The sequence below is a fragment of the Calidris pugnax genome, unplaced genomic scaffold (assembly GCF_001431845.1).
Source record: "Calidris pugnax isolate Ruff unplaced genomic scaffold, ASM143184v1 scaffold8, whole genome shotgun sequence".
Lineage (NCBI taxonomy): Eukaryota > Metazoa > Chordata > Aves > Charadriiformes > Scolopacidae > Calidris > Calidris pugnax.
Genome location: NW_015090830.1, coordinates 7,657,187 through 7,680,600, shown reverse-complemented (window position 1 = coordinate 7,680,600; position 23,414 = coordinate 7,657,187). Strand labels below are relative to the sequence as shown.

General features: G+C 36.3%; 1 long non-coding RNA gene across 1 annotated transcript in view; it reads left to right on the top strand.

Moving 5' to 3' along the window:
* Positions 1-7,721: 7,721 nt before the first annotated feature.
* The window catches only part of LOC106887374, a 28,960-nt gene continuing 13,267 nt past the window's right edge, over positions 7,722-23,414 (top strand). The window contains exons 1-3 of the long non-coding RNA XR_001411869.1: positions 7,722-7,770; positions 19,004-19,077; positions 22,054-22,149. This is a non-coding gene — a long non-coding RNA (uncharacterized LOC106887374). The remainder of the gene's footprint in view (positions 7,771-19,003; positions 19,078-22,053; positions 22,150-23,414) is intronic.

Below are 23,414 nucleotides of genomic sequence, written 5' to 3'. Positions count from 1 at the left end.
CATGGTCCTGAAGATAAATTGCTGCTCCAGAGCCCTGCATTCCCTTTGTCAGGTAGCTGCAGAGTTGGAAGTCAGCATGGCAAGGAGAGCAGTTATTGACAGCAGGGCTACAGGTGCCACACCAGACCTTAGAGGATGTTTGGGGAGGTTCCTCTATGCAGGGGCAATGTTGCATTACTCTCAAACCCAGAAACTCATGCCTCCAAAGAGGTGGCTCCTGCTGAGCATCAGCTGAGTGAGGAAGATGGTATAATGGCTGTAGGTGCTGGATAACCAATGTCAGGTCACCAGGAATTGCTCTGGGTTGTGTTGGGAAACAACCTCTCTTCTCAACAGGAGGCATGAGTTAGCACTTCCCACATCCCAGATGAGGCAAGACCTCAGTACTCAGAGAGGACAGCAAGAAAGTGGTTCAGAAACAGCTTGCAGCCAGAGAAGACAGGGGCACAAGGGGCACGGTGCTTGGCTGAGTTACTGTGGGCATCCCAAAGGAAGTTCTTTGTCCCCAGGATTGTCAGAATAAGACAGGCATACAACTGATAAAGATTAGAGACAACAGTGATTTTATCGTAAGATGCTGTGATTTTGCTTGACTCATTATTTTTGCTTTGTTTTGTACTTGCAAAGGAAATGTTCTATTAATAACTGAGGTGCTTTAATGGTTGGATAGAATATGAAATATAAGAGATACGTCATTGAACAAAAAGGTTTTCTCAATACTGATATTATGTCTTCATTTATCATCAGTACCTTTTCAGACCCAAAACAATGAACAGTCTCATTTGTCAGCAAAGCATCTGTGACACCAAGAAAAGAATTCTTAGGATGAGCTTATTTTTAATTGGGAAGGATATTAAAGAGCTTCTCATCATTTCTAAAAACCGGGGTTTTTTAAACCCTTTGTATTGGGGGAAAGAATTGTTATTTTTTACCACCAAAATGTATTAAGACCATTTAAGAGCAGGTGAAAGCATCTTACACAATGTGCTATACAAATATTTTGAAAGAATAATTTGAAGTCTGAAACAGATGTTGTAGTCACAAAATTTCTAATTATATTTTTTATCCAGTAAACCTCACTGTAAACAATATAGTATGGTAACATTCTCCCCAAAATGCATCCGGCAGCAAAGTAAAAACAGGTGCAGGATAGATTGTGGTAACATTAAAAAGTGCTCTTTTGCCTTTGGAAAGATGTGCCATTCAGATGTGGTCCTTAGATTGCCAGAATAAGTGATATGATTATTCAGGAGGTAGAAATTTACTTCTCCCAGTGGAGTGTTTGTGAAAAGGTTAACTTGTACTAATGCCCCTCATTTCCTCCCCCCAATACCATGAGGTAAATACGTTATGGCTCATACAATGCGGCTTTTAATGAGCATATAATGTTTCTCTGTCATTACAGATGTCATTACATTTCTAGGTTGCAAAATCCCCCCAAATTCTCAACTGCAAACCTTAAATGAAAATGAAATAGCATCATTAAGATATCTGTATATATCCAGATCAACTAAAAAAAAAGTAAATGTGAATTGTCTTCCTATTCACTAACATATCAGACTACTTCTTAATAAAACATTTTCATAGTTCTTGGGTTTTTTTCTGTTTTGTCTCAATAGGCATAAACGAGCCTATAACCATTATGTTTACTTTAAACACTGATTCATGCAATCACTTGGACTCAGTTAGAAACAGAAAATAAACTGACTGTGGTACAAAAGCTGAAGGACAGCACAGACAAGAAGAAAAACAGACCTGTCTGCTGGAATCTGTAATCCTGCCATCAGTGTAGAACTGAGAAGCCAGAATAAATGTACAAACGCCAAGATTTTGCTATCCAAATGTCCATAAAAGAAATTCATTTAAGGTCACAGTGTTGGATTCATAATAAGGAGGTAGCAATTCAATTCCTAAGGCTGCAAAAGGTTTCCTGTGAGAATGTGATGAAGTCATTTATTTCATAGATTTGAGAATGTTTTCCTAGTTTTAGGCACCAAATATCTCCTAACAATAACACTAATAAACAATGAAGCAAATTGTGTAAAGCTTGGCCTAAAGTACTAAAATACTTCGCTGAATCAAACCTTTTGAGTTGCTGTTTCCCAAGTGAAGACACCATATGCCCAGTTTTACTTCTGTGAACAATCTCCATCAGCAGAGATAAATCATTTACACAATTAATCCTGAGCTTATTTGGGTTGCCCTGGTCTTTCAGTACAAACAATAATGGTGCGTCTTTTCCATTCTTTATGATACAATGAACTTGATCCCATAAAAAATGGCAGATACCATTAAATTTTGGTAGAAGACTCTTTCTCAAAGTCTTATGAATCCTGTGAGACAAGAGGGAACCAGCGAAGAGTAGGTTAGAGGATAAAGAAGTGAAAATATAATTGTCCCTGACAGAGAAGAGCCTGAATTCAATGTGGGAACAGGCACAAGGCAAAAATCTATTTTATAGCGTCCCTTGCAGTAATAAAAATTGCTGTTGGAGGCCACCTTCTGAGATATTGCTAAAATAATTTCCTGTGAACTCTGAAGCTTGTTTCTGTACAGATATATATATGTACAAAACAGTCTACTATTGGAGGATAAGTGATAAAAGAACAAAAAAAGAAATTGAAGTTTAAATCCTATAACTAGAACTCAAAAACACTGTTCACTTTTCAAGCAAAGAACTGTCATTAAAAAATACATACCAGACTCCCCCATTTTCTTACAGAAATATAAAATTTAAAAGTAATAATAAATTGCACAGCTATTTTATCCTCAGTAAGTAGTTCAGATGAATCAGAAATGACATAAACCTTAAAAATAGTTTGATTAAGCCATTAAGATGGAAATCATCACACTGAAATGCCTCATCCATGACTACTGTGGGCATAAAATTTATTTTGAAATTATTCTACAAGAAAAATAATTTGTATTTTTTTTTCTAGTGACTTATGGTTAAACTACCTCATGTTTGGTTCTAGTACTTAAGGTAGCACAAAGGCAAAAATACAAAAGGAATGCAAAGAGGATTTTTGTGTTTGTTAATCACATTAAAATAGCCATAGGTCTTTTCTGCCTGGGAAGGTCAAAAAGAGCAGCCTGTGCCCGCTTATAACAGCAAATTTTCCTTCTGTTCTGTCAGCAGTCTCCAGACCATCCCATGCTCAGAAGAGATTTCAGTACTTAATATCTGCAGATATTTTGCCAGGCAAATCTGGGCAGGCTGCCTGCAGAGAAGTTGTACAGATGGGTGGTAGTTGGAGACAAAGCATTGGTTGCCAGTGTTCGTGGCTACGGCTAAACTACAGTTGAGGAAGTGGTAGTAGTAAAAATACAGAAAAATCACATCTCTGAACGCTGAGATAGGTGCTCTAGTGGAATGGATGGTGTCATGACAGAAACATGGTGAGAAATAGACTCTGCATTGCGTAATTACTACTGCTGTGAGCCTGTTGGGTGGAGATACAGATCCCCAGTGGGAATTAGGAGAGGTTTTGGCACTTAAGAGCATGCCAAGTGTGATCTCTAAACAGGCCCTTCACGTGAGAAATCAACTCAACATCTCCTTGGCATCTTTGCCAGCACATGTAACAAAACAGTCACCATATCTGTAAGGCTGAACAACTCAGTGCTTCGCTACTCAGCCTGAGGAGACCCTACTTCCTTCAGCCAATTTTGGTTCATGCACATTGCCACAGGCACTCCTGACAAAAACATATTAGCTGTGTACCCCTTTCCTACGTTTTCCAGGGAGCAGAAAGAGTGGGACTGCCCCATAACAGAGGAGGGACCAAGAGCTAAAAGCAACCCAGCACAGGCAGTATCCTCACCAAAGAGCCCTGTTGTACAGTAGCTGATTCATGCAATCTTTATTCTTACCTAGTGAGAGATTCCACCTTCTAAAATATATTTCACATTTTAAAAAGTACATTCTACCTTCTTAAAGTACATCACAACCATAGACAGGAATGGAGATAACTCAGCTTAGGAAAGAGGTAAAGGCACAGGCCTGCACATAAATAGGGCTCCTCAGCCCATAGGCAAAGTGTGTAGGTGGAAGTCCCAGGTGAAGTTGGGTTGGGTTATTAAGGCCTATTAGAGTCCTCAGAGCCCTGGCAACAATACCAGAGTGACTAGAAAAATTGTTCAAGATGATGAAAAACTCTCCAACAACTAGAGTACTACATTAAGCATCATCATTATATATTTTTTCAGGGTGGTGGCTCAACTTGTTTTTTGTTATTCCTGTTTACAGCTGTGTCCTTTGCCAAAATAGAAGGCAAGCCCCACTAACAAAGAGATTTGCTAGGGTTGGAGGGAGATGAATTCTGCGTCCTAAATCCAGTTACTGTTTCAAACAATTAGCGTAAAACTCAGATATTTCAATCTGAACTAAAACATTGCCTGTCCCTCACTTAGGCTGAACACAATCCATTCAGTCCTAATCTTGCACACTCTGAATTCATCCTGCAGTCAAGGACGTTTTGTGTCAAGTGACCCTTCCATCTGCCCATCCGCACAAGTTCACATTCATCTGCATGAACTCTTTAGTCCATGTAGACCAACCTTCAGAGGTGAAGTAATCCCAGACCCTGCTCCCAGTTTTGGGACCAGTGCCCTGGAATTGGGGCTCTGTGTAACAATCCATGGGGTGTAACTCAGGAGCTTGTCTCGCCCTAATGTATATACTGAGAGAAGGGGGGGTGAAGAAGAGGAGAAACTTCCTTCATATTGTTGTTTACTCCACAGCGAGTACTCAGTATTTTTTAAACTTAAGGAAAATTAATGGAGAGAAATTTAAAAAAATGTGGAATTCTATAATAGACTTCTCAAATCTCCCAAGGATTTATTTTATGACCACAGATTTTTTTTTTTTTAAAATACATTCCTGTGTTGTGGAGTTAATTTCAATTTGCTTAATGTGTTACAAAACCATGTAGAAATGAAAAATGTAAAAATGAAAATCTGCCACCTTGACTGCATTTAAGCTACAGTTTTTTGCATTTGGACATCAGCCTGTGGCAAACTTATCTACATCTAACATGATGAGTAGCTAGGGTTTGAGTTCGTACCTTGACTTTATGATCCAAATTGCATAAGGAGTAGTTAAATGTTTATATTTTTTTTTTATTACATCTTTCCATTTCACACTTAATATACTATTGCTATAAAGAGGACACATTGCACCTTTCAGAGCTGTTGTTTCAGGCTATTTGCAGAGTAGAGCACTACGTCTGTTTATATGCTGTTGGCATTTGGAGGTTTTGGCCATAGAAGAGTGTGTTTCTTGCTGTCTGCATCTGTATTGCCTAAGAGAAAAAAAATCTACTAATGCAGATGAAGTCTCTAAGTATCTAGGTATCCAAATGTAATAAATATCAACACTTTTTATTTAAATGAAAGATTAGATTCTGGCAAGCAATTCTATGGAAATGAGAGATTTCCATGGCACAACTGCAATCATAAAACATACCAAACTTGAATGTTGAGTAGCATTTTAGTAAATAAAAAAAAGACAGTATAAGATTTTGTCTCTGAAATTCAAACTTTTGTGTCTGTGCATAACATGCAGGATTAACATTTTGCTTTGATTTCAGATGTTGGTCTGCCTTGGCTTACTAGTCCTGTATGATTGACCGTTGAGATCATCAAGAGTAGCTTCTAGAGCCTGACTGGATGACTCAAGCTTTTGAAGCAGGAAAGTAATGAAGTATGACTTCTGAATACCAGCAAAGGCATTTACAAAGTAAATACTCAGATGAATAATTATTTTTGACAGCATTCGGCCAAATGTGGAGATTCAGAGTCTTTTTGACAGTAAATCTGAAGTTGCTTGAAAACTCTTAACAATGAAAACAATGCAGTTTAAAAGAACAAGAAAATAGCTACTTTATGACAGATAGACAGACAGACAGATAGGCTAGGGGCCAGCACAGGTCATGGACCATGGGTAAGCAGGTGTCCACAAGCCAGCAAATCCATGCCCTCCCCACTTTGTTCTGGTGGGCACAGTCCCACCACACTCCAGTGAGCTGAGTGAGGCCAGAACCAGGAAGGCATGTCCAGAGATGTCCAGGAGAAGCAGGTGCCAGAGTGGTGGGTCAGGTCAGATGGGCCCATGGTGGGGCAGGTCTTGGGTCAAGGGCTAGGGCTCTGAGGTGCTCCTGAGCACGGGGGAAGGACCCCTCCAACTCCTCTCCTGACTCCCTCTCACCCAGCACTTGCGTCGTCCCTGGGTGGGGGGATATTTCCAGGCCTTGATCTCCTGGCTGCCTTATTCCTTTCCTCCAGAGAAGGAATTTTAGAGAGTTTTGTTTACAGCTTCTGAACGACTGTCGTTCATCCAGGATACATCTTGGTTCTCTTGTGAGGTACCTGGTTGTCCTTAATTTCTGTTCTCAGGATTTTGTGGTCCCCTGTATTTCTAGAACATGTTCTTCCATGTGTTTGTAAAAGAGAGAAATCTCACATCTGACCAGCATGTCCAACCATTGAAAGTGCTGACCAGAGCAGAAGTAGTGTTACTGTTTGGCATGTGTTGATCTGAGATTTTGTGTAAGGATAGTCTCAAATTAGAAATACATAAAAGTACCTGAAAAAACCAATAATAAAGATCTCCAGATGACCTACTATCCTCACCCTTTTGTATGTTTGTGCACATACGCGTATGCATGGGTGATAGATACAGATAAACAGAAAAACTTACACTGGTGGGTTTGTAGCTTTTACTGGAAACAGTTTTATATGAAGCTGACATGAAACTTTGAAGCCTTATGAAAAAAATCAGGTCTGCATTCCAAATTAATGTCTACGTTTTCCTTGTAGTGGAAGCCCTTCCGCCCCTTCCCTACTCATGTTGTAGCGAGGATAAACTTTGAAATCAGTTATGTTCCTCAACCAGTTCAGTGAAGGACAAACTCTTCACTACATTTTCCAGAAACGCATCTGAGGGAGAACTTTTAAAAGACAAATCGTTCTCTTTCACAAATGCAAGAATATGGAATTTCTTACAGTGGGCAAAGTTGCAGGCATATTATGAAATTATGCTGCATTACACTGGTGTATATTCAGCACTCAGCAAACCAAGGAAAAAGTAAAAAAGCCCTATGGTCTTTTAAAAATGGATGTGTAAAGAAAGAAAAATATAGACCTGCCAAGTATTATTAACATAGTTTTCTTAAACTTCAAGCTTAGATCAAAACAGGTTTGCAGCCATTAGGTTTTATGTAAGTTAAATAAGTAACCTCATTTTTCAGAAAAAGGCAGCTATTGTTTAGATACTTACATCCAGTTTCTAGATTTTGCAAAGTGTTCGGCTCCTACTGAGCTGAGTCCAGTTCCTACTGAGACCAGTAAAAAACAGAACTGTGATGCCTTTTAAATGTTTTAGATCCTATATCTGCCAAATGACAAACTGTGAGGGCTCAGAAACGTGTCCATTGGGTGAATTCACCAGAATTGATGAGTATACAGTCAGTATGAGATGATAATCAGCTCCTAAAAAGATGTTACTTGAACCTTGTTGCAAGTGCCAAGCTTTGCATGTTTTTCTAAGGTCAGATCTGCGTCAAGCCTGAAGACAAAACAGGCAAAATTTTCTTCTCAGTACAAATCTGTTGCATATACTAAACACATTTCATGCTTGACATTTCCACTGACATCGATAAGAGACTTGCACGCAGTGCAAGTACGAAATTAGCAACACAGCTCCATGCTGGTGAGAGGAGGGATGAACAATAACAGCCAAAGCAAAGACTGCTGTAGCAGATGTGAAGGGTAAGATATTAAGTCTTCCAGAAACTTTTGATCTTTTTGCAGAACTTAAGTTTTACTGAATTTTCTCTAGCCTGTGCAGAATTGCTGTTTGTTCATCTTTTTCTTTCTTTCAATTCTTTTTTTAATTATCTTTTTATTCCCTAAACAGTTTTTATCCTTTATGTGTAATCTTCTTTTTCCCCATTTAGTTGCTTACCTACCAATTAAAGTTAGACTGAGAACATATTAACTCATTTTGTGTAAAAATGTTAATCACTCTGGGTCTTCACCTTCAGCCACATTTGGATTAACAGCCCGTTCATGGCAGAGAGCACCACCTTCTCTATTTAAAAAGTGTCTATTTTTGTTGTGGTCCTGATTCCTTAGTTCTTTATGTTGTGTCATTTGATATAATAACAATCTATTTAATTGTAGATTAGATAGAATATAATTCTATCTTTCCTGAATGAAACTGGAAGATTTCTAGTAATTCTCAAGTTTGCTGTTCTGAAATATAGGCATACATACCCTACAGGCTTCACAAATGTTAGTACAAAATTTCTTGTTTGGCTAAAGTAAGGATGAAATATAATATATAGATTAAATAGGATGCATACAACTCTAATTTTATACTGAGAGAGCTCATTTGCAGGCACAATATAAACACATTTATATGGTAAGGATATTTGTTCAGTAAATCATAAGCATTCACAATCTACAATATGCAAAAAGCTTGTAGAAATTTGTGCCTTCAATCCATTTTACATGATGTTTTTCAGACTTTCATGTTTCCTCAGCCATAAATCTGCCCGAGCTATTAAAAAGCCCACTAAAATCATAATCAAATAAATACTATGAATCTTCTCTCAGAGGTGACTCAGAGTAAAAGTAGCAAAAAGATGTACAGTAATACAATTCTTCTAGCATAATGCCTGTTTACAGTTCAAATCAATGTCTTCCACTGCCCAATCAATACCACCTTATTCTGTTTATCACTACTCATAAGCCTTTTCAATAATTCTAATTTTAAAGACTCATTACTGAAATTGTACAGCCATTGATTGTTTAAAGGTTACACATTGCATGGACAAATTCAATTTTAGTTTCAATTAAACCTGTTGAAAAATTGCAAATCATTTTCTTAAGAAAGTTTCATATCAGTCTTTCAGATGAAATCAACTAGCAACCACAGTATATTTGCTAATTTAGATTAATGGAGGATTTCATTTGTGGGGTAAAGTACCCTATAAGAGGGGTTGTACCCTGACCCAGGATTGAAACGGTTGTCCCTTGACTAGAGCACGGACCATAACAGGCAAACCTGGATGCCATTACATTCTCTGTCTCTCATACTGGATATCTTATCCAGTAGAACCACACACTTGCTGTACCTCTCCTCCAGTCTGATCAGATGCAAGACAGCTTGCATCTGTAAGCTCCAGAGCCATATTAAAATAATTGTAGGTGAATGTAAAAGTCCACAAAAAATAGGTTTCCATGATAATAGCTTCTGCATTTAGTGTCAGGTGTGATCATGCTGCAGGTATGGTCAGCTATTTTTCCGAGACAATTGGCCACTTACATGGACGTCTCAGAAACAGAAAGGCCTTTTAAGGTGTTGAGCTTTTTATTGAAAATCTGGCTTATGTGTAGGCTGTAACAGATAGCACAGTTCAGGGTCACAACGTCACAGCAACAAGAATTAGATGGGAAATTGTTACTGTGTCTTCTCTCAGGCCATCTAAAAGCAGTGGCTTAACTTCTGACTGTCTTTTTTTTTCTGGACCAGATAGATAAACATCTAGTGTACTGAAGAGAAAACTAAACTCCTAAATTGTCAGCTGCTCAGTATCTGCACTGTTACTGTAATTCCCTCTATAGCAACACTAACTCTGTGAGAGCATTTGTTTCCAGGGCTTTGCTGCAGCCTGTTTCTGGCCAAAGGATAGAAATACTGCCAGAATTCTTATAGTTCATTTGCATCTTCTAGGATAAGTTCATCATAATAATTTCAAACATGTCTTCCTTTTTCTCCTTTGTTCCCTTCCCATTTGGGAACTACAGTACAGACATCCCTTGCTGTAGATTTGTTTTGATTCACTCGCTCTTCTGTATTGCAAATAAATTTAAATGGAAGTCTCACCTGGTTTGCTCACTGATGGTGCATGGAGCTAAAGATGGATTGCAATCAATAGAAAAGCTTTTGTTAGCTTTCCCAAATTGAAGGGAACAGGCATGTTTTTATGTATATACTGTAGGTAAATCCCTGCTTAAGCCATCCACTTGAGTTTTGTTGATTTTAGATAGTTCTGCACGTCAGTCACAATTTCTTTAAACTATCTTAACTTTTAAGTAATAGTTCTGTTCAGCAATTTGACTACCATGGGAGTCACGCCCAAAATAAAGACATTTCTTAAACTTCATGAGTTCTATTGATAAGCGCTTTACCTGTTTGTGACTAAAAATAATCAAAATGGAATGGCAGATAACACCTATCTGCTGTGCAGCAAGTTTTTGATCAGTACTATCAAGTGGTTTCCTAACAGTCAAATTAGGAACAGGCTAGTCTTAGGTGCAAGTGAAAGTTGTGTTCTTCTACCTTTTTTGTGACAATGTAGCTTACACCATGTGTAAACTAATAATGTTTTTTGAACTTCTTGAATCATGTGATGGAGTTAGTTAGAAAACTTCAGTTGATCATTCTTCTCAGCATTGCTTTTACGGTAAAAGCTGCTGCTGAGGCGTGAGAGAGTAGTGTGAGCCTGCTCTGAGAGTCATTTAATGGCTAAAACATATAGGTAAGAAGGACTCTGTCATTCCACTTGTCTGCATTAAAGCAGCTAAATGGCTCTTTATACAGTAACTCACTTTGGTTGTAAAAACTGCATTGAAGACTCAAAATAATCTTCTCTCCTCTGCCAACAAGTCATGTTATCTTGGACACAGTTATTTCATATCACTGCACTTCACAGGACCTTCACTCCACCTATAAGAAGAGAATAACCTCTCATTCAAAGAAAGGGGAAAGGATCTGTGCAAAGTTGTGTTGCCAAAGACATTAGAAGGCTTACTTTTTAGAGAATTTGTTTGAATTGAAACCTGCAGACTTTGACATCTAATTTAGAAAGCACCTAACATTCAAAGATGTAAAGTACAAGGCTTTTAATAACAAAACCAACCTGTCTTTATAATCACAACCCTAGGAGAAATGGGACTGATACCAACCCAAAAACTCATGATCTGAGCATCACCAAATTTGTGCTTTCCAGCATCTGAACTTTCTATGTGGAGCTCCTGTGTAAAATGTACCAGAATTTTGGAACAGGAATATCTCAAACCACTGCAGGTCTGAAATTCAAATAAAGCTAAACTATTACATCATCCACATATTTATTAGCCTATGCAAAGTTTCAGTTTTAGTTCAATATGTTCATTAACCTTTTATGAAATTATGTAAGGATTTATACACAGAAACTCAATTACAGTGAGGTTGGATAAAATAGGAACAAATTTGTCCTTTATTTGAGGACAAATATAAACCCTAAAATCACTCAAATTGCTTTAAATATCCATGTATCAATTCCATTTTTGTTTAACAAAGAACTATGCAATTTTGCATGTTGAAAGTAAGTCTTTTACTGCATAATACTTCCTAGAACAAATACAAGTGCTGCTTGCCATTATATTCAAAAAGTTAAGAATGTATGTTTTTCCTCTGCCTTCACAGTACTTTCTAGTGTGTCAATTCAACAAACCTGACTTAAGCTGAGTATTACTTGGTCACATGTAATTCTCTGTCTGCTTTGAGGCTTCAGATAGAAGGATGCTTGCAGTTGTAGAACTGGGTGTAATAACTTTGTATATTTAGTCACTGCAAAAGTAAAAAACAAAAAGAGAAGCACACATTAATAATAAAAATCCTGGAAAATTAGTTCAGTCCTCTGACGACTACTTTCTTAAGTATTGAAGGCAAAAATCTATGTTTCTCTGTCATTTTGAAGGAACATATCTTCTTTACCCGTTCTGTATGGTTTTCTTCATAGACGCTAGAACATTAGTAGCTTTGTATTTTACCCACCTCCATATATGCATTCAGGTATTTTATTGGCATATTCTTGCATAGCAAAATAATTTAATGTTAAATAAAACCTCATTTCAGTCTGTAACCCTGCCATGGAAGAAAGATTTTCTAAGTTCATTCTGCTCTGCACTTTGCCTATCAGGCATATTTACAACTAAATTTTCATACTACCAAATCTCCATACGTAAGGCTTAAAACTTTATATCGTTTAAAATTTAAGCTAAATATGAATAGGAAATTACTTAGACAGTACACAGCAGCTAGAGATCAATGAGTAGAATATAAGGTTATAAACCTCTGCTGTCAAGTCCCACAGAGCAAATTTAGATGCCATCCCCAGTGAGAAATGTTTACGCAAATATACATTTCATCAAGTAAAATGTCTCAAATTGAATTTGAAGATAGGGAGACATTTACTTTCTTCCCTTTTGTGTGTGTAGTGAAGAAAATGAAATGGAAGGAATTAGAATGATTTAGAAAGCATTGCTTTTCACAAGGGACTGAAATTTCCCATTAACTGCAAGCAGTGCACATAATGAATGCACATGAGAAATGTTTAAGGACTCAGCACAACTAAGTTTTTTTGTTTCGTTTATTTATTTATTTACCTACTTACTTATTTCATTTAATCAGTACATCCTTGGCCAGGGGGAGGGGAAGAGTATTTGAGTCATAATCAAGGAGGGGGGAAGACCACAGGCACAGGGTTTGATTAATATTTTTTCCCAAAGAAGCTCTTTACTTTCAAAGTACGTAAGTACAAATTTAATTTCAGGTATCTAAAGTACTCGAATGAATTTTCAATAAAACCACTTTCCAGGGCAAGAATTTACACAAGAGTCTTAGCTTTAATATGAAAGCACCTTCGTATATATCAACTGAAATGGACCCGAATGCTTCTTGGAAAAATAGTTGTCCGACTGGTTGACCACCAGGAGACACTGTTGCTCCGTAGAGATGAAGATGAGGCTGTGGCAATAAATTATCGGAAGTAATACATGTAACAGTCACTGCTATCTTCCAGGTCATTCTCCATTCTTCATAAAACTTCTATTGACCCGGATGAAGTTGGGATTTTTTTTTCTGAGCATGCAGCAAATGTGTGATCTAACACTTTTCACTGTCAGAACCTGCAAAAAAAGAGGAAAAAAAATGGAATCTAGAATTCTCAGTGAAAGTAAAAGGGAAATGTTATAATTTTGTAATACTTAAGGAGATAAAGTCAAAGCTTTAGAATAAAAATTCGAAATTTAAAATACATTAAGATTTGCATTTTTTGTTTCAACTTTAAATCATACGTAATTTGGAAAATGGTTTTGAATTCGTATTTTAATTAGCAAAGTATTAGATATTTCCCAGAAAACATTTTAACAACTATGCTTCATAACTGATAACTTGTTTCTTTAATTTGTAAAGCCATATTTTGGTTGCTATTTAATTATTTATTTATTTAATTAATTTATTTAATTATTAAATAAAACATGAATATGTAATAAAACATTAGATTTTTTTAACTATTATGCGTAATATATAACATATATTACATACATATATGTATGTAATGTTATGCGTAATATATAACATAACACAATAATTAATATACTATAATACAACTGTATACTATAACTTTATACTATAAGTGTATAATATAATATACACGTAGAATACAGAATATTTTGTATATTACATGCTATCGATATGCTGTATACCATATAATATATTAGAGTTAATTCAATATTACATATATAACAACATATATAACATATCTATGCACACATATATACACGTATTCCAACCTAGATGATTCTAAGATTATATATAAATACAATTATATATAATATGTATATGTATATATATTTTACCATGAAATAACCAATAACCAATTATATAGTCAATCATAATGTAAAACTGTTTACAAAAAAACCCTAAGACCTTAGAGCTGAAATAAAATTTATTAGCTGTTAAAAAAAAACAACATTTCAATGTAAAGAAAATTGGATTGTTCAGCCATATCAAAAATCAGCCTTTTCAATACCTTTATTTTTAAAATTCTCATCAAATTAGTGTTACATAAACTCTAATATTCCTGTAAATTTTATGCAATACTTTCATAAGTATATGCAATATTTACAGAAGTACATATACACTTATGTCTACAAGTCGTATTTTCATCTAATTGGCATTTTCAGATCATTTTTGTTCACTTTCCTTTAAAAAGTCCAGTTTTTATCTAGCCATTGTACATTATGCTGGGATTGTAAAATATCCATAACATGTATATACGTTCTGCTTATGATACGACAACTCAGTTGTAATGCTCCAGAGCCATAAAAGGTCGTTGACTTGTACGTACAGAAGGATTTTTTGAGTTTAAATGATCTCAGTACAAGCCGTAAGACTCCCACTAAGCTCTCACCGAGTACCTATAATCTCAAACAATAAACCTTCTCAGGCAACTATGGTTTCTGCATCTCTGCATGTCCAGAACTGCCTTGGTTTGATCATCCTTGGTCAATTTAATTTTCATGTCTTACCCCGGTTCAAGGCACAGACATTCAGGATGGAAATGCAGAGATTACAGCTCAGAGACGATGAGGTTTGTCTCCTTTTCGCAATAATCTTCTCATTCAAGAATCCACCCTACACTGGGGAGTTAAGAGTTCAACAATTTCTTTTTCATTAAGAAGATTATGTATACGTGTACATGTACATAAAATGCATGCATGTATGTTAAATGTACACATATATACTTTATATAAAACATTAAGATTTTTTTAGAGTTTATTTGCAGTAAAAAAGGGGAGTTCTGAAGCACGTTTTTCACAGCTGCCTAGGACCTCTGTCTGACAAGCCTTTCTGCAGGCAGGTAGCTCTAAACCATCCTGTTCAAGACCTTTCCGAGGGCAAGAAAAAGCCTTCAGCAGGACATAACAGAGGGATTTTTTCACTTCACTAGCTAATCAAAACAATATTGGTCTTTCCTAAGTTTGGAACATAGCCATATTTTATAATTCCAAGTTTTATAATAATCTATGTGTATGTACCTAAGTAAATTTTTTTGTGGAAATAAATGTCAGATTCAACGTGTTCCTGATTTAATATATTATGAGAGTTCAAGGTTACGTTTGCTTAGATTTTATTCATTGCTGTTTTAAAATGGATTACATAGTTGTATCATCAGATGATATGCATTTAATTATCTGTGATACAGAGAGTGATTTTAATTTCAGAACTGAGAACAGTAAAAGTATTTAATAGTTTTGAGATCTGTAAAACAGATCAGTTCTTATTTTAAATTTTAATTCTATTTAAAATGGTAAGGTTTCTACTCTTCATTAAATGCAAGAGAATCCAGGAGCTGTAAAAATGTGAGTTTGAACATATCTACTTTATCACTCAAGGAAAGCTCTAGGTGATACCAGGAGCTGATGTAAATCACTGTCGTTTGACAGAAATCCATAGAGTTATGCTTCTTTGCAACAGATAAATATCTATTCCTTTTGATCTTGGTAAGTAGACCCTGTTTACTGAAAAGTTATTGTCTTTGATAGTGCTTAAGGCAGATTTAAAATAAATGAACTATTACTGGTATTTTCAATGACACAAATGAAAAGTATAAGATCTCTCTTGTCACTTTGAAATTTTACTACGGCTACCAAGAAAAAATAGGTAGTAATATATTTTCAGTTTAGTAGAACTGAGTATACAAAAGTGGGAGACATTTATGTTCAAATTTTGAAAAAAAAATATCTTTGGAGACTGATTTACAGCCAGTGACAGTAATACTGTTCAAAATAAGGCTGTTTTCTAGAATACTGTGGCAAAAAAATCCCAAGAGGTAGAATTGGTCACCTAGAAAACTGGCCTCACACCAATTTAGATATGAGCTATCTATTTTATCCAGCAAATGTTATGTTTAAGGTTAGTTTTCCCATCACCTGTAAGAACCTACAAGTTTAAGATAAGAAACTATTTGAAACATAAGCAGGGAAAAAGCACAACAAAATACTGGAAATGACTCTAGACAAGTTCAAATAAGAAACAAGTGTGAATGACTATCAGCTGGAGAAATATACCATGACTATGGGGGAAAGTTTATCCTTTGAAGTGTTTGAACCAAGATTAAGTGTCTGCCTGAATAGCACCTACTTTTGCTCAGGTGGAAATTACAGGTCTGATGCAGGAATTCGTTAAGGAAATTCTGTGGCCCATTGGATGAGATGGTCACCACAGTCGTCTTCGGTTTCAAAATTCTGTGAAAAGAATGGGAATAATACAGGTATAAAACAAAACAGAGACAAAAAGATTTATCACCTCTGCTGTTTTGTTATTTTCAACCATGCGCTTGAATTGATTGTGTCTGGAATGGAGCTGTTTCCTAACAATCTAGACCTGCCGTTTCTAATTATTTTTAATGTAATTCATGTAGGGAAGGAAGGCAAATTCTTTGTGATTCAGTCCATTTGACCTTTTTTAGAAATACACTTTCTCAGAAAACACCGTTCTGAAGTGATAGTGTCTCATTCAGAGTCTTGGTCTTAAATAAAATTGATCCAGATAATAAATAAGATAAATAGAGGTAATAAAGGCCCAAATGGCATGACATCTTAAAGGTTTGGAAGCTGAAGTGCTGATGCTTATTGATCTTTGCTAGTGATTGCAGACTATTTTCTTAGGCACATGGTCATAGGTAAAATTCAGCAATTTCAGAGGACAGAATAACCTTCTGCAGTCTTTGACTAGGGCACAGAAATTGAACAATTACCATTAAGGCTGGAGTTTTGGTAGGTGTTATAGTGATTTCTCAAACTGCTGTTAAAGCAATGCCAGACCACCCATTTTCTCCTTTGGCTGCTCTTTTTTCTGGCAGTGGCACTGACTGTGCTTGGATATGCAGGAAGACCTGTCTGATTCTTTTCCATCTGTAAAAGTTTGGATCCAAAAGGTCTGACCTCCTGAATGACTGCAGAGAGTCCCAGCAGTTTCACATCTGACCTTGCCCTTTCAAGCTTATCTCCTACATTTCTTATTTCCCAGAACTAGTTGATGTTCAAAACACTGTATAAAATTACTCCCTGCCTTGCCTTTTGAAAAAATTAAAGATTTTAAGTACATAAATATGCTTTACATGCTATTGACATGTCTCAATCAAAAGCGTATCTTGGTTTTTACTCCTCATCCATATGCTGAAGGTATTGGTTGTTGTCAGACTTTCTTACTTGCTTTTTTCTTTATCTCTTTTTTTACTATTGTATATATTAATAGATACAGTATAAAGACAATAAAATTATTTTGCTGATAGAAGAATTTCTATAAAGGAAAAATGCAGTTTTCCTAAATGAACATGCATAACTTTGATTACCACTTCTCGAAGGACAGTTATGGGCAATAGGCAAGTAAAATAACAGGATATATAAGCAATGAAATGAGCCACACAAAAAAATTAAGTGCTTAGAGAATGTCTTACCCAAAGATAGCCAAAGGTCTGAGATTGCTCATGTTAGCAAAATGAAAAGAGGCTCTTAAGTATAATAGTCTAGAGATGCTAGACTGGGAACACCTGTTAATTGAAAATGAACTTCAGTATCTCTAAATTAATTTCAAAGTTTACTATAAAGCTTAATCAGACTTTTAATGTCATTTGGTATTAATAAAGACCTTGAGAATATTCGATGTTCAAAAGAATCTCCGTATTCTCTGTTTTTGGGAAAAAAAGAAGCTCCAGCTATTTGAGATGAAAGTATATGGAAACAGAATAAAAACCAGCTATTGTTTTTAGCCCTGTTATACCATCTTTTATCCCCACTGTTTGGTAAAGGCCTACTGGCCTGTCAGAAGCATGACATGTTGGCATAAACTACTCTAAGTCTTGTTACCTTGGGATGGCAACATCCACAACCTTCATAAAGGCCTTTTTTACCTACTGGGAGTTTTTAATTTAGAAAATATCTAGGAAAATAGGAATATTTTGTTAAAAAAAAAAAGCCTGTTTTGACAGAATACTTACAACCAAGCATTATACACCGGATTTCTTGCATGTATGTGTACATGCTGTAAGCGGCACAAAACGCTGGGTTCAGTCATCTGACTGTACAGTGGTGGAGCAATGAGATAGCTACCTGTAGTGTGTTCTTAGCTTCACTGCAGGGCTGTTGTCCCAGGAAAGGCTTTCTTAAGACGTATAATTTTCATTACTTCTTTTTCACTGTCATGGCACACATTTGTAACTAAGTTTGTGGAACATCAGTATTTACCACTCTAATAAGACTTGCTAGCAAGGAGTAAGCACTACTCACACAAAAAAACACTAGGTTGGACTGGAATATTATTTTGCTTGTGTTCATATTTCTTGCTTACTTCACTGGAACAGTTCTGAGAAGCATATATTAAAAATACAATTAATTAAAAATTTTCTATTAAAGACTATAACACTACATTTTTCTAAACTTCTCACAATAATGATTATCAACATTGTGTTGTTTTATTGTGTCTCAGCCATGTGATTTTAGTGACATTGACAGTAAATGCAAGGCTAACTAGGGATACTCATTTTCTGTGTTTATCCCAAAGCATGTATTTAGTTTCTATAAATTGAATACAAAGGTGATAGAATATTTTCAACATAAAATTACCATTTTTTTTAAATGAAGGCTAGTTAGTCAAATGCACAGTTGCAATTTTTCCATTTCTGTCTTTATATTTTTCCAGGATCATTGACTATCCAAAAGAAAATAAATAAATTCATATACCCACTAGCTTAAAAGAAGATGCCAGATTCTACAAATTGTTCTTTTTTTATTTCCTACTTACCAACTTGTTTCTTCTGGATCCCCTCAGAACTTATAATATCCAAAAGAAAATAAATAAATTCATATACCCACTAGCTTAAAAGAAGATGCCAGATTCTACAAATTGTTCTTTTTTTATTTCCTACTTACCAACTTGTTTCTTTCTTTTCCTTCCAATACCACACTGTTATCTCCACTTTACAGACGTGTTCTTCAGACAAAAGAGAGGCTAGTTTCAAAGTCACAGAGATAACTGTTCCGTAGCCGGAACCTCCCTCAACTTAGTCCACAGCTTGTACCTTCCGAGTTGGTCTTCATATAGGTTAAGCTTTAATTAAGATCTGTTACTTCTGGAAATCCCATCAATTCCTACATTCTTCCTCAGGTACCAGACATCCAAAGTCGGCCCCTGAAAGAGGAAGCCAATGGCACAATAAGGACACCTGAACTGATTTCTAGGTCAGTACTCAATACACCATTTCTCAAATTATATAGACCAGGAAACAAGTATTTAATTATTGAATATTAAATCTATATAACATATGTTTACTGAAGTAACTTCAGCATAATTGGCTGTTATGAGACCGTGTCAGAAGAATCATCAGAAGACACCTAAGAAGATCTTCTTGGTAGGTATCCTTATTCCACCTTTTTGTCAAATGATAAAGACAGTACATTCTACCCTTAATGTTGCTGTCACATTGTCATCTTAATATAGGGAGCTAAAATCTTACCTGAGGAGTTATAACTTAAAAAAAAAAAAAAGTATTACTACAGCAGACGTAAAAATATTCTATTATTTCCACATGAATAACAAAAGTTGAGAGCATTCACCTGTGTGACCATCCTACAAGTTATGAAGACAAAAAGCATTCCTGGCATACCTCTACATAATTCCATGTGCCTTGAAATGTCTGCATGGAAACATGCAAAAGAAAGCCTTATGGAAAGAGTAAGTGCTTAATGCTACAGTCTGTTAGCTGTCTTCCGGTACAGTAGGATGAATATTTTCATCTATCAATATATGTTATATATGACTTCTGGTGATGATCAAATTTGCCTGCTATAACAAATAAGTTTTAGGAAGCTTTTTGTGAAAAAATTGTTTATCATTCCTCAAAAAGCCAGATTTTTCCTACTGTAAATACAGGTAATTTCCAACAGCCTCCTCCCAGCTAAGACCCCCTTCCCGACTTGTCTCCAGGACAGTATGCCTCACACGCAAAAAAGCGCTCCTTAAAAAACTTCCAGAGATCTAACTAATCTAACATTGCATCTATAAACTTGTGTGCAACTCTTTTGCTATGAGGACAGAGTTTCAATATTTGCTGGTTAATTTTTATTACTAAACAGCTGACGGCAGAAGCAGCAGACTGTGTCATTCTGAACAGAGTACATCTACAAGCTTCTGTGTATTAATTCCCTCTTTGCCTTTGTTTGGGTTTCCCAAACAAAGCCATTGTCAGAGATTCTGTACACTTTTCCCTGCTCCCCTAATATCCTCAGCAAAAGCACATCACAATACTTTCTAAAATTTGCCATCTGTAATTTCAGAACCTCAGGTATAACCGAGCCAGCTATCTGCAATTCACAATAATTGTTTAATATGTCATAATTTTCAGCATTCAAGCATTCTTTTTCACTTGGAAATGCAGAAGGGGAGATTCATAATGGCACTGAGATTTCCTGCTAAATTTCCCATCTGGTGATCCTCTCTCACTGGCACTACAAAATTCCGGATTTCCATCCATTTACAGCTGTGGCTCCTGCCCCTGTGAGAACAGAGTTGCACCTGGCTAAGCAGCCTTTTAGAAAATTCTACAAATAGTGCAATATGTCATTTTAAATGGCGACTACTCCTTTTGGATTAGGAGGTGACAGCAGGCAGCCGGTAACTTGCTGGCACACCCTACACAAGGCACTTTCCCAATCAGAGTATTTCCATCCTATTTAAGTAGATTTATTGATTTGCTAAAGGCCACAGAACAGATCCATTTTGAAGGGGAGAAAGCATCTTTAGTGGCATCCACAGGCCAATAATGCAACTTAAAGCAGCTGTTCTTAAGCTGCATTAAAGGCAGGACAAGCCCTCCTAATTAGGCAGCTCCTTCCCTGCCTAATGCCTGTGCCGTGCAGATATGCACTGCAGGAATGAAAAGAGTTGCTGCTCTTCATGCTCAGTGTTTTGAGGAATGACTGTGAATCAATGGCTCACAATTGCTGGAAGCGTTTGAATACATCTTGCTTATTGGTTTACGATGAAGGCATTTTGCTGGCCCTGTTTTTTGTGACTGTTACTTATAAAAAGCAGCCATGGAGGCCGCTGGACAGAACAGCGGGCGCAGCCCCAGGAGACCCAGATCCTATTTCTTGTCCTGCCAGCGGCTTGCTGGGAAACCCTGGAGAAGTCAATCCCTTCCCCTAGCAGAATTCCCCCTTCTCTAAAGCCTGATTCTTCTAAAAATACGCTGTTGAAAATCTTCCCTTCATTCAAATGCCATTTTATCTAAATCCATTGATCTCAGAATCAAAACACTGAACAGTGCTGAAAATGACAAATCAGAATTAAATCACAGTTGAAGGTAAAAATGACAAAAGGAAGTTTTAACTCTATTTACTGTTACTGAGGGTTGTTGCATATTACCTTGAGACAATTTTCATTTCTTGTGCCAGACAGGATTTATTTTGTTGTGAATACTTGGTTTAACATTTTACTTCTGAAATCTCAGATGGAGATTATTTTGTTTCTGGAAAAGAATTACAAGAATTCTTTAGCTGTTTCAAGACAACATGCTTGGCAATTAATAACAAAATGCAGCAAGCCCTATTTTCCCAGGTCACAGTTACAGGTAAAAACTGTTGAAACCTGCTGCCATACTGCAACACACTAATGATTAAATCAGGAAGGGAATGGATCTGCTAAAGAATCTGTACCATTTCAAATGGCAGCACCTGAATGTAACTTAAAATAATGACAGGTTCCTGCTTAGACTAGCCTAATCTCTGCCAAAAAATCTGTCAAAAGTAAATATGGACTTGTAGTCATCCACTTGGGTGTTTTGGGTTTTTTTGGCTATTCTTTTGTTTTCTTGAGGTTTTTTTGTTTGTCTGTTTTAGTTATTTTTGTTTGGGGTTTTTTTTTTTTTTTTTTTTTTTTTTTTTCCCTTTTTCAGAACTTTACTCACCTTCAGAAATATCTGTAGTGCTCCAACACAACTTTAGTCAGTTTTTAGGTATTCCCAGACTCTAGGTGAAGTCCCAGTTGGCTTCCTTGTGTCTGTCTGGGTTTGGTTTTGTTTTTTTTTTTTTTTTTTTTGGGGTTTTTTTTTTTTTTTTTTTTTTTTTTTGAAGGCCTGCTACAAATAGTATGAGCTGTCATTCTGTTAGATTTTCATCTTGTCTGAAAGTCTTTTGTTTTCTTTTGTTTTTCCACAGTGCTCCATGATAGGACCCAGACTGTAGCTGCCAGAAAGAAGCTCACCCCTAGTACTTCCCAGCACCTCTAAGGCCGATACATTTCCTACAGTGAAGGTAAAATTAATTCCACTGAGTTAAAATCTGGTTTAGGACCTGGGACATGTGGGATGTGTGCGTTTCCCATGTCTACTGGCAGGCCTTGTGCAAGCTCCTTGAGACGCATCAGTAACCCCACATAGCCTTGGCTCTGGCCAGCCAGAAAACACGCACAGTGGTTTTTGTCCCTGAAGTAGCAAAGAAGACAAGAGGATTAGCAAATCTGGATCTCACTGTAACAAATTTGAGTTTGCATAAGAAAAACGTTTACTAAAGCTATCTATAGCTGGGACAAGGGGAAAAAAAATCCCATTTGGAGTTCACAACATCCACTGGAAACCACTGTGAAAAACAAAAGATGCTCAGAAATTAATATTTTGTCACATACTAGTACTATTTTACAAAAAATTACATTGAAGTAAGAATAGGGACTATAATACCCTGTGTTTTAAGGTCAGTCATAAATGACTATATGTGAGACTGAAATAGCTACAACTCAAACTTTTCCATGGCCTACACACCACATCTAAATTCATCATTTCCATTTCAGATGCACTTTATTTAGATAATGATAGATTTGCATTCCTGAGATTTAAATATAAATTTATGTGATAAAGATTTAGATCCTCTAAAATTGGCTGTATCCAGTCAATCTGAGCCCTCCCAGAGACATCTGAAATTTCAGAGGGACAGAGATCAGTGTTTTTTGAAAACAGGTTCCACCACAGTACCTGAGGGCATAATCGGTGTTAACTTGCGAAACTGCTGTTCAATGAGATTAGTTTATGTGGTCATAATGGAAATATTCATAAAGCATGTATTATATGCACTTGTCCATTTCTTACTCTGTCTTGGATGCTCGTGTTTATCCAATAATGCAGGAAATTTCTAGGCCAGACTGATCATATGGCAGGACAGGTAGTACTGGTTGTGTTTTATTCCAAGTTTTAACAGACACAGAAGCTCTACTAGGGTATTTAATGCAGTCTTTGTAGCAGGTTCCCTTAGAATAGTTGGTTCACTGCCAAAAACATTTGAACAGCTGAAAAAATGAATTTACATGAAATAGGCAAAGGTTACATATTTTTTCCTATCAGTTTATACTCTGGTAAGAACTGAACATTTCATTTTGGGTATGAAGGTTTTCCACAGATTTTGAACAAACTGCTAGTAGTACTAATGACCCTAAGACCTGGTTTGTAAAGAAACTTTTTTTTTTCCCCCTCCTAAAAAAGGAAAAGCCTGCTTTGCAATCAGACTACTTGGAAAGACAGTGAGAGACT